The sequence below is a fragment of the Nicotiana attenuata genome, unplaced genomic scaffold, assembly GCF_001879085.1.
Source record: "Nicotiana attenuata strain UT unplaced genomic scaffold, NIATTr2, whole genome shotgun sequence".
Taxonomy (NCBI): domain Eukaryota; kingdom Viridiplantae; phylum Streptophyta; class Magnoliopsida; order Solanales; family Solanaceae; genus Nicotiana; species Nicotiana attenuata.
The window spans coordinates 391,473-400,846 of record NW_017670492.1 but is presented as its reverse complement, the minus strand read 5'-3'; positions in this window follow the sequence as shown (position 1 = coordinate 400,846).

Below are 9,374 nucleotides of genomic sequence, written 5' to 3'. Positions count from 1 at the left end.
TGTTATGAGGATATCGATTTTGATATGTGTATATTTGCGAATACTCCCGTTATGTTCATTGTGCATGCACCCAAAAAAAAGACATAAGTTTTGTGGGGAGGTTGGTTCGTGCCTTTGTCTACTTGCTCCGTTTTGCTCTGCTCTGGAGACCCTATTCGAGTTACCCTGGGTAACACCCTGCTGTCACAGAAACAAAATTTTCGACAATATGCACTTATTTGATGAAATAGAGTTATTTAGAAAACATAGTGGTATATAATATCAAGTAAATTAGATGAACTAGTGACTGTAACACTTTTAGAGACATTGCGGCTTCCTCGCATTAGAATTTTGAGGGTCCTCCTCAAAATTCTGCCCCAGTTTGGTGAATGATCCTTCGGCCGTTCTGCGCGTAACGAAGTTTTTTGTATCTGCCCTAGTTACTTAACCGATTTCTGACTGTCTTGCATATGATTGCGTCGGCTAGACTTGTTCTGGAATTTTGAGGGTCCTCAAAATTCTGCCCTAGTTTCTGGTTCTGGGGGAAATGAAGATTTTATTAAGATGTGACCGAACCCACAGGGCTGCCTGCGTATCCCCTCTTAAACGGGAATCAGGTCAAGCATAGTTCAGTTGCATCAAATGAAGGAATGTAAATAATCTAAACATAGTATCTCTTGACTGCATCTGAATTGATAGGTTTTCGCCAAACTTCTCCGTCCATTTCTGCAAGTATTAGTGCTCCTCCTGTTAGTACCCTGTGAACCATGTAGGGACCTTGCCAGTTGGGTGTAAATTTCCCTATGGCTTCATCCTGATGTGGGAAGATCCGCTTCAGCACCAGCTGCCGCGGTGCGAATTATCTTGGTCTGACCCTTTTGTTGAAAGCTCTGGACATTCTATTCTGATAAAGCTGACCGAGACATACTGCATTCATTCTTTTTCCGTCTATGAGGGCTAATTGCTCATAGCGGCGCCTTATCCATTCTGCATCACTGAGTTTGACTTCTTATATGATCCTTAAAGAAGGAATTTCTACCTCGGCTGGAATGACAGCTTCGGTACCATAAACCAATAAATAGGAGTTGCCCTAGTTGACGTGCGGACTGTGGTACGGTACCCCTATAGGGCAAAGGGTAACTTCTCGTGCCATTGTTTGTGATTTTCTACCATTTTCCTCAGTATCTTCTTGATATTCTTGTTGGCAGCTTCCACAGCTCCGTTCATTTGAGGCCTATATGTTGTAGAGTTTTTGTGCTTGATTTTGAAAGTTTCACACATGGCTTTCATTAGATCACTGTTGAGATTGGCGGCATTATCAGTGATGATGGACTCGGGAACCCCGAATCAACAAACAATACGATCCCTGACAAAATTTGTGATGACTTTCTTGGTTATAGCTTTGTAAGATGCATCCTCTACCCATTTTGTGAAGTAATCGATGGCCACTAAAATAAACCGGTGCCCGTTTGAAGCAGTGGGCTCGATCGGACTTATGACATCCATTCCCCAGGTAGCAAAAGGCCAAGGTGCACTTGTTGCATTAAGCTCATTTGGTGGTACCTTTATCATGTATGCATGTATCTGGTATTGGTGGCACTTCTGGACGTACCTGATGCAATTTTTTTCCATATTCATCCAAAAATATCCAGCTCTGAGTATCTTTTTGGCTAGAACAAAACCGTTCATATGTTGTCCGCAGGTTCGGCATGTATCTTCTCGAGCAATCTGGAAGCCTCTTTTGTGTCAACACACCTTAATAGTCCTAGATCAGGAGTTCTTCTATACAGGGTTCCTCTGCTTTGGAAGAAGTGATTGGACAGCCTCCGCAGTGTGCGTTTCTGAGTATGGTTCGCTTGTTCTAGGTGTTCTCCTTTTGCCAAATATTCCTTGATGTCGCGGAACCAAGGTTTTCCATCCGTTTCTTCTTCAACATGGGCACAGTATGCCGGCTGATTATGGATCCTCACCGGAATGGGATTGATGAAATTCTTGTCTGGATGTTGTATCATTGAGGATAAGGTGGCCAGTGCGTCTGTGAACTCGTTCTGGACTCTTGGAATATGTTTTAATTCTATCTTTGTGAGCCTTTTCGTCAATTCTTGCACATGATACAAGTATGGTAGTATCTTGGTGTTTTTCGTAGCCCACTCTCCTTGAACATGATGTACCAGAAGATCCGAATCACCAATTACCAGCAACTCTTGTATATTCATATCGATGGCCAAATTGAGCCCCATGATGCAAGCCTCATATTCTGTCATATTGTTGGTGCCCGGAAACCTAAGCTTTACGAACATCGGATAATGTTGACTTGTCTCCGATACCAAAACTGCTCCAATACCCACGGCTTTGAAATTGGCAGCTCCGTCGAAGTACATTCTCTAACTGTCATAGGCTTCAGCAATGTCCTCCCCTACGAATGACACTTATTCATCAGGAAAATACGTTTTTAATGGTTCGTATTCTCCTCCCACAAGATTTTCAGCAAGATAGTCTGCCAATGCTTGTCCTTTGACTGCCTTTTGAGTTACATAGATGATATCGAACTCACTTAAGAATATCTGCACTTGGCTAACTTCCCGGTTGGCATGGGCTTCTGAAAGATGTACTTTAGAGGGTCCATCCTGGATATGAGGTATGTGGTATAGGCACAGAAGTAATGCTTCAATTTCTGAGCTGTCCAGGTCAAAGCACAGCATGTGCGCTCTAGCAGTGAATATCGTGCTTCATAAGGGGTGAATTTCTTACTCAAGTACGCTCCTTTCTTCCTGTCTCGTCATGTTGTCCCAAAACACAGCCGAAAGCCCCATCTAATACGAACACATAGAGTAGCAAAGGTCTCCCAGGTTCTGGCGGGACTAGGACTGGTGGCGTGGACAAGTATTCCTTAATTTTTTCAAAAGCCCTGTGACAATCTTCAGTCCAACTGGTTTTAGTGTCCTTTCTCAACATTTTGAAGATGGGTTCACATATTACTATGGACTGTGCTATGAAGTGGTTGATGTAGTTGAGACGTCCCAAGAAGCTAATCACGTCCTTTTTGCTCTTCGCTGGTGGTAATTCTTGGATAGCCTTAACTTTGAACGGGTCCAACTCGATTCCTCGGCGGCTGTCAATGAATCCCAATAATTTTCCTGCAGGAACCCCGAATGCACATTTTGCGAGGTTCAGCTTTAAATTGTACCTTCTTAGCCTGTCAAAGAACTTCCTCAAGTCTGCTATGTGATCTGTGGCCCTCTTGGATTTGATGATGACATCGTCAACATAGACCTCTATTTCCATGTGTATCATATCATGGAAGATGGTCGTCATGGCTCTCATGTAGGTAGCCCCAGCATTCTTTAGACCGAATGGCATCATTTTGTAGCAGTACACTCCCCATGGTGTAATGAAGGCTGTTTTCTCTGCATCTTCTTCGTCCATCCAAATCTGATGATAACCCGCAAGTCAATCTACAAAGGATTGGAGTTCATGCTTGGCGCAATTGTCGATCAGAACGTGTATATTTGGCAGCAGGAAATCGTCCTTGGGACTTGCTCTGTTTAAATCCCAATAATCAACACACACCCTTACTTTCCCATATTTTTTCGAAACTGGTACGATGTTGGCTAGCCAGGTTGGGTACTCAACTACCCTGAGGACTTTGGCTTTGATCTGCTTAATGACTTCTTCCTTGATCTTTAGGCTCATGTCTGGTTTGAACTTTCTGCGTTTCTGTTTCACCGACAGACATATTGGACTGGTAGGCAACTTATGAGCCACTATGGATGTGCTCAGGCCGGTCATGTTATCATATGACCATGCAAAAATATCCTCATATTCTTTCAGGAAACAAGTATATTCTTCTTTTTCTGACGGTGATAGGTGAATGCTTATGCGAGTCTCTTTGATGGTTTCGGAATCTCCCAAATCGATTGCCTCGGTTTCGTCCAGATTGGACTTAGGTTTGTTCTCAAAATTCTCAACTTCTCTGACAACTTCCTCAGGTATTTTATCCTCTTCTTCTGAGTCACTATCCTTATATTGCGTTGTCTCATTACATGTCACAGTCATTGGTTCATCAGGAAAAGTCATAATAATGTTGTAGAAGAAGAAAAATGTAGAAGATAATAGTAAATACTAAATAACAATGCATTAATTAAATTTTGAAAATATCCAAAACAGGTATGGCTCGATGAGCAATTATTTCGAAGCAAAATGCATCTTTTTAAAACAAAATACTGAAAATATCCTAAATGCTTAGAACGGCTATTAAAACAGGTCAGGCTAATTGCCAAGCTACCCAAGAACTCGACGGGCTCGGGATGGTGTGGCAGTCCAATTCTTGAGAACAGCTCCTTTCTCCACGGTCTGAATGGTGAGGCCTTCTTCCTCCTCCTCCTCAACTATCACATTGCAATCCATATTCTCGTCTTCTAGAAACAAATTTCTTAACCCAACCAAAGCTTCCACCTCTGCGGATCCCCATATTGTGCCGTGCCGTTTCAACTGTACTGGTTTGGTAATGCCCTGGAGTTTCTTCCCAAGCCCTTTGCCGGGTTCATACCCAGACCATGCCAGTATGCTTTCTATTTTGTTGCTCCACCACTTATCTTTCTCGATTGCGTTGACATGCTCAATGCGGTGATAAGTTTCTCCACCTAGCCTTTTTCTATTCTCGACAATCGGGACAGTTTGACTGGTGTAAATGGGGTTACTTCCATCTCCGTGAATGATTACCTCCTGATGGTTCCATTCAAACTTCACGGCCTGTTGCAGCGTGGAAACCACAGCCCCAGTGGCATGTATCCGAGGTTGCCTCAATAGAAGATTGTATGTAGCAGATATGTCCAGTACTTGGAACTCAACATCGAACCAGGTCAGGCCCATCTGTAGACAAAGGTTAATCTCCCCAATTGTGGCCCTTTGAGACCCATCAAATGCCTTCACGTTCATACTTCCTGTTCGTATCTCATGGAAATCTTTGCCCAACCTTTTCAGAGTAGTCAATGGACAAATGTTGAGGCTTGAACCTCCATCTATTAAGACCTTGGCGATGAATTTGTCTTCAAACTGTACTGTGATATGCAGTGCCCTGTTGTGACTTAATCCTTTAGGTGGTAGTTCATCTTCGTGGAAGGTGATCTTGTGACTCTCCAGTACATAAGCTTCATTCAATACCTTCATCAGAGCACTCCTATGTGCCTTAGAATTTTGCAATAGCAACATGATGGATATCTGGGTGGGAGTCTTGTTCAAATGATCGACAACAGAGTATTCTCTTGCCTGTACTTTCCTCCAAAGATCGTCTGGACCAGTTTCAATGACGGGTTGTTTGGTAGAAGCTTCCTTGCTTGTTCCTCCCAAATTTTCGGGTGTATAGATCTTTCCAGTTCTGGTCATCCCCTGTGCGGCACCAGATTCTTCCATCTTTGCTTTTCCCTTTCTCCTAGCTTTGGCAACGTAATCTCAAGGTATAGCGTTGGACTTGAAAGGAGGTGTGGGTGCTACTGTCACAGTGAAGGGTGTGGATACTTCTACTTCAAATGGAGCTGATGTGACCACAAGTGCTATTACTTCAATTTCAAACCCGACTGATGCGGCTACTTCGACTTCGACTGGCGGCTATATCTGCACCCTAATAGGAGTGAGTGTGATTGCAGGTTTAGGGTCATCACCTTCCCGAATAAGCCCAATCGACCCCTCAGGATCCCATTCTTCATCAGTTTCTATCACATTGACTCCTTCACCCCTATGATCTGGGAGGGGATTATTGCAGACATTTGGCGCGGCTTCCTTCGCTTGTATGACTTTGGTATCAATCAGGGTTTGAATTTTGTCTTTCAGAGTGCGGCATTCATCGATAGTATGCCCTTTCATGCCAGAATGGTATGCACAGGTTTTGTTTTGGCTGACCCACTGGGAGGAGTTTTCCATTGCAACAGCAGGAATGGGGTAACATATCCCGAAGACTTCAATCTTTCATATAGTTGGTCAATGGGTTCAGCAATAGGTGTGTATTGTCTGGGCAGCCTGCGATCAAAATTGGGTCTTGGTTTTTGATAGTGTTGACGAGTTGGGGGTGAATGGTAATAGGCTGGCTGGGTGTTATAGGTGTGATAGGTGGTAGCAGGTTGAGAATATCTGGGAGGTGAGGCCTGGTATGTAGGCAGAGGTGTTTGGTATGTGAGTGGAGATTTTGGACCTTGGGCCACTATTACTTCCCCTACTTCTTTCTTCTTTGATATTCCCCCTGACTGCAATGCTTTGTTCGTGGCCTGCAATGCCTCGAAATTGGTCACCATCCCACTCTTGATCCTTTCTTCAATCCTTTCTCCGAGTTTGATGATGTCGGAAAACTTGTGATTTTCGATGACCATTAACCTTTCATAATATTGTGGATCCTGGGCCCTGACGAAGAATTTGTTCATCTGCTCTTCCTCTAGTGCCGGCCTGACTTTTGCAGCTTCTAACCTCCATCGAGTAGCATACTCGCGGAAAATCTCTGTTGGTTTCTTCTTGAGATTCTGTATGTAGAAGACATCCGGTGCATTCTCTGTGTTAAACCTGAATCGATCCATGAAGTCTGACGCCATGCTTACCCAATTAACCTACCTCTTGGGATTCTGACTTATATACCAAGATAGGGCATCTCCAGTGAGACTCCTCATGAACAGCTTCACGCGAATCTTTTCTTCTTTTCCAACACCCATGAGCTTATCACAGTATGTTCTCAAATGTACTTTCGGGTCACCTGTTTCGTCAAGCATTTCGAACTTAAGAGGTTTGTAACCCTCCAGTAGTTCCACGTTTGGCCGAATGCACAGATCGTCATAATTCATACCTTCAATTCCTTTGCCTCTTTCGGCACCCTGGACTCGACTCGTGAGCTTCTTGAGCTCTTCGGCCATGTTCTTAATGAGCAGGTCCTTCTTGGCGAATTCTGGAGCGTATGATGTTGGTTGAGTAGAGTGAGGTAAGGTTTCCACGTATATGGGATTGTTTTGGTGGATGCCGGGGGTTGGAGTGTAGTGGTGGTCGTTAGTGGAGTTTTGCGGATCAGGGATAGGCTGCGGGATATTCTAGGGAGTATGGTAAGTGGTCTGTGGGTATTGGGTAAGAAGATGTTGGTGCTGAGTGGGAGTGGGTATTGGTGGAGGATTAGGATTTTGGGGAGGAGTTGCATATTGATGGGGTGTGGGAGGATTTTTTGGACGTGTGTTTTGAGGAGGTGCTGGGTTTTGAGCATTTTGTTGGTTAACGTCTTGTCACGAACCAAAATCCCTCCGAAGGAGTCGTGATGGCACCTAGTCTATAAACTAGGTAAGCCTAACATTTACTGAAATAACATTAACATTTACTGACTTCAAATTAAATAACTATCAATAAATCAAAATTCCCAAAATCGGTGGTACAAGTCATAAGCCTTTCTAAGAGTAGTTATACAAAATAAATACAACACTGTTCCAGAACGAGAAGGAATCATTGTAAATAAGTACAAATGAAGGTGACTCCGAGGCCTGCGAACGCTGTAGCAGGTTTACCTTGAGTCTCCACCGCAACGACCCGCACAGCTACTACCGATCAAATAAATGTACAGAAGTGTAGTATGAGCACACCACGGCGGTGCCCAGTAAGTATCAAGACTAACCTCGGTGGGGTAGTGACGAGGAACAGTCCAGACATCTACTGGTCAAATAAATTGAATATGGTTTGATAATTAACTATCAACCTAGATATGACATAGTAATATCAATAGCAGGGAAAGAACAAACTACAATCAGTAGAAACAATAAAGAGAAACACGGATGGAAACAAAAGATAACCAAATAAATTAATACCAACATAGCCGGAACACAGACAAGTAAGAATGTACTCAAACAAGGAAGGCGATGTCAGCTCAATAAATCATATCATTTCTGGTGCACAATTCCAGCCACTTCAAACTCGATGTCTCATATCATACCTCAATTAGCAAACATTTAGCACACCCGGCACCTTGCGCCCACATATTTCTATCCCCTTTGCACAAAAAAGTTCTTATGTTACTCAGTACATAGGGTTCATAACCGATGCAATTGAGATATTCACGGAGTCTCACTCATATAACATAAAGTAGAGTACAACTTCTAAACAAATTCGGAACTCAACAAGAAAAGATGAAGTTATTTTTAGAAATCATTTGAATAAAGAAAATACCATTTTCAATTAAAATACAACATCGAATGAATTATTACCTTTAACAATGGATTTAATAAATTAACTAAGTAGAAATTCTTTTTTTTTAAAGTATAATACAACCTTATACGGTTTAAGGGAATTTAATTAAGTAACTAATTGAATTAAAAATGAAACAATTATTGAAATTTGAAGTATTGAAATATACATATAAATATGGTGAAGTATTGAAAACACTATGGGGTTCCATCACAAAGGATCGCAGTAGTAAAGGAATCTGAACAGTTAAAACACTTGAATTAGTAACAACAAATAAGCATAGCAAACAGAAAGTGCACGGCATCACCCTTCGTGCTTTAACACTCTCTCACAAAAATCGTGCACGGCATCACCCTTTGTGCTTTACACTCTTCCTCACCCAAGCAACAATCACAAGCAATTTGGGCAAGGAAATCAATAACATCACAATAGAATCAAGTAACAACAGAAAATCAGGAAATAAACGTAAAGAGCACCATAACTCAATTATCAGCAAGAATCAGGAAAATCAAGGACAAGTGCACGGCATCACCCTTCGTGCTTTTACTCTCGTCCTCACCATAAGAATCAATATAATCGGCACGGCATCACCCTTCGTGCTTTTACCTCACATAATCATGGCACGGAATGATCCTTCGTGCATTATCACTCATATAAAGGCATGGAATGTTACATCGTGCGGCACGACATCACCCTTCGTGCATTAACACTCTCTCACAAATATCATGCACGACATCACCCTTCGTAGTTTAACACTCTCTCACAAATATCGTGCACGGAATTACCCTTCGTGCTTTACACTCTTCCTCAAACAAGCAACAATGACAACCAATTTGGGCAGGGGATCAATAACATCACAATAGAATCCCGGTAAGGGAACAATAGTATAATAACAATATCCCGGAAAGGGAAACAATATCATAAGCAATAACATCCCGGCAAGGGAAACAATATCATAAACAATACATCCCGGCAAGGGTATCAACAATAATCAATCTCGTCCCAGCAATTAACTTCACAAAATGAATTCCAATTTGAGTCAATACTCAACAACGGTCAAATACCAAGGAATTACCATAAGCTTGGTCCAACATGGATACTCATCAAGTCAAGCATGGATAGTATATAATAAGGATCACGAAAAGAAAACCAAGAAGCACACTAACCTTAACAAAGCAATAAGACATAATAAGCAC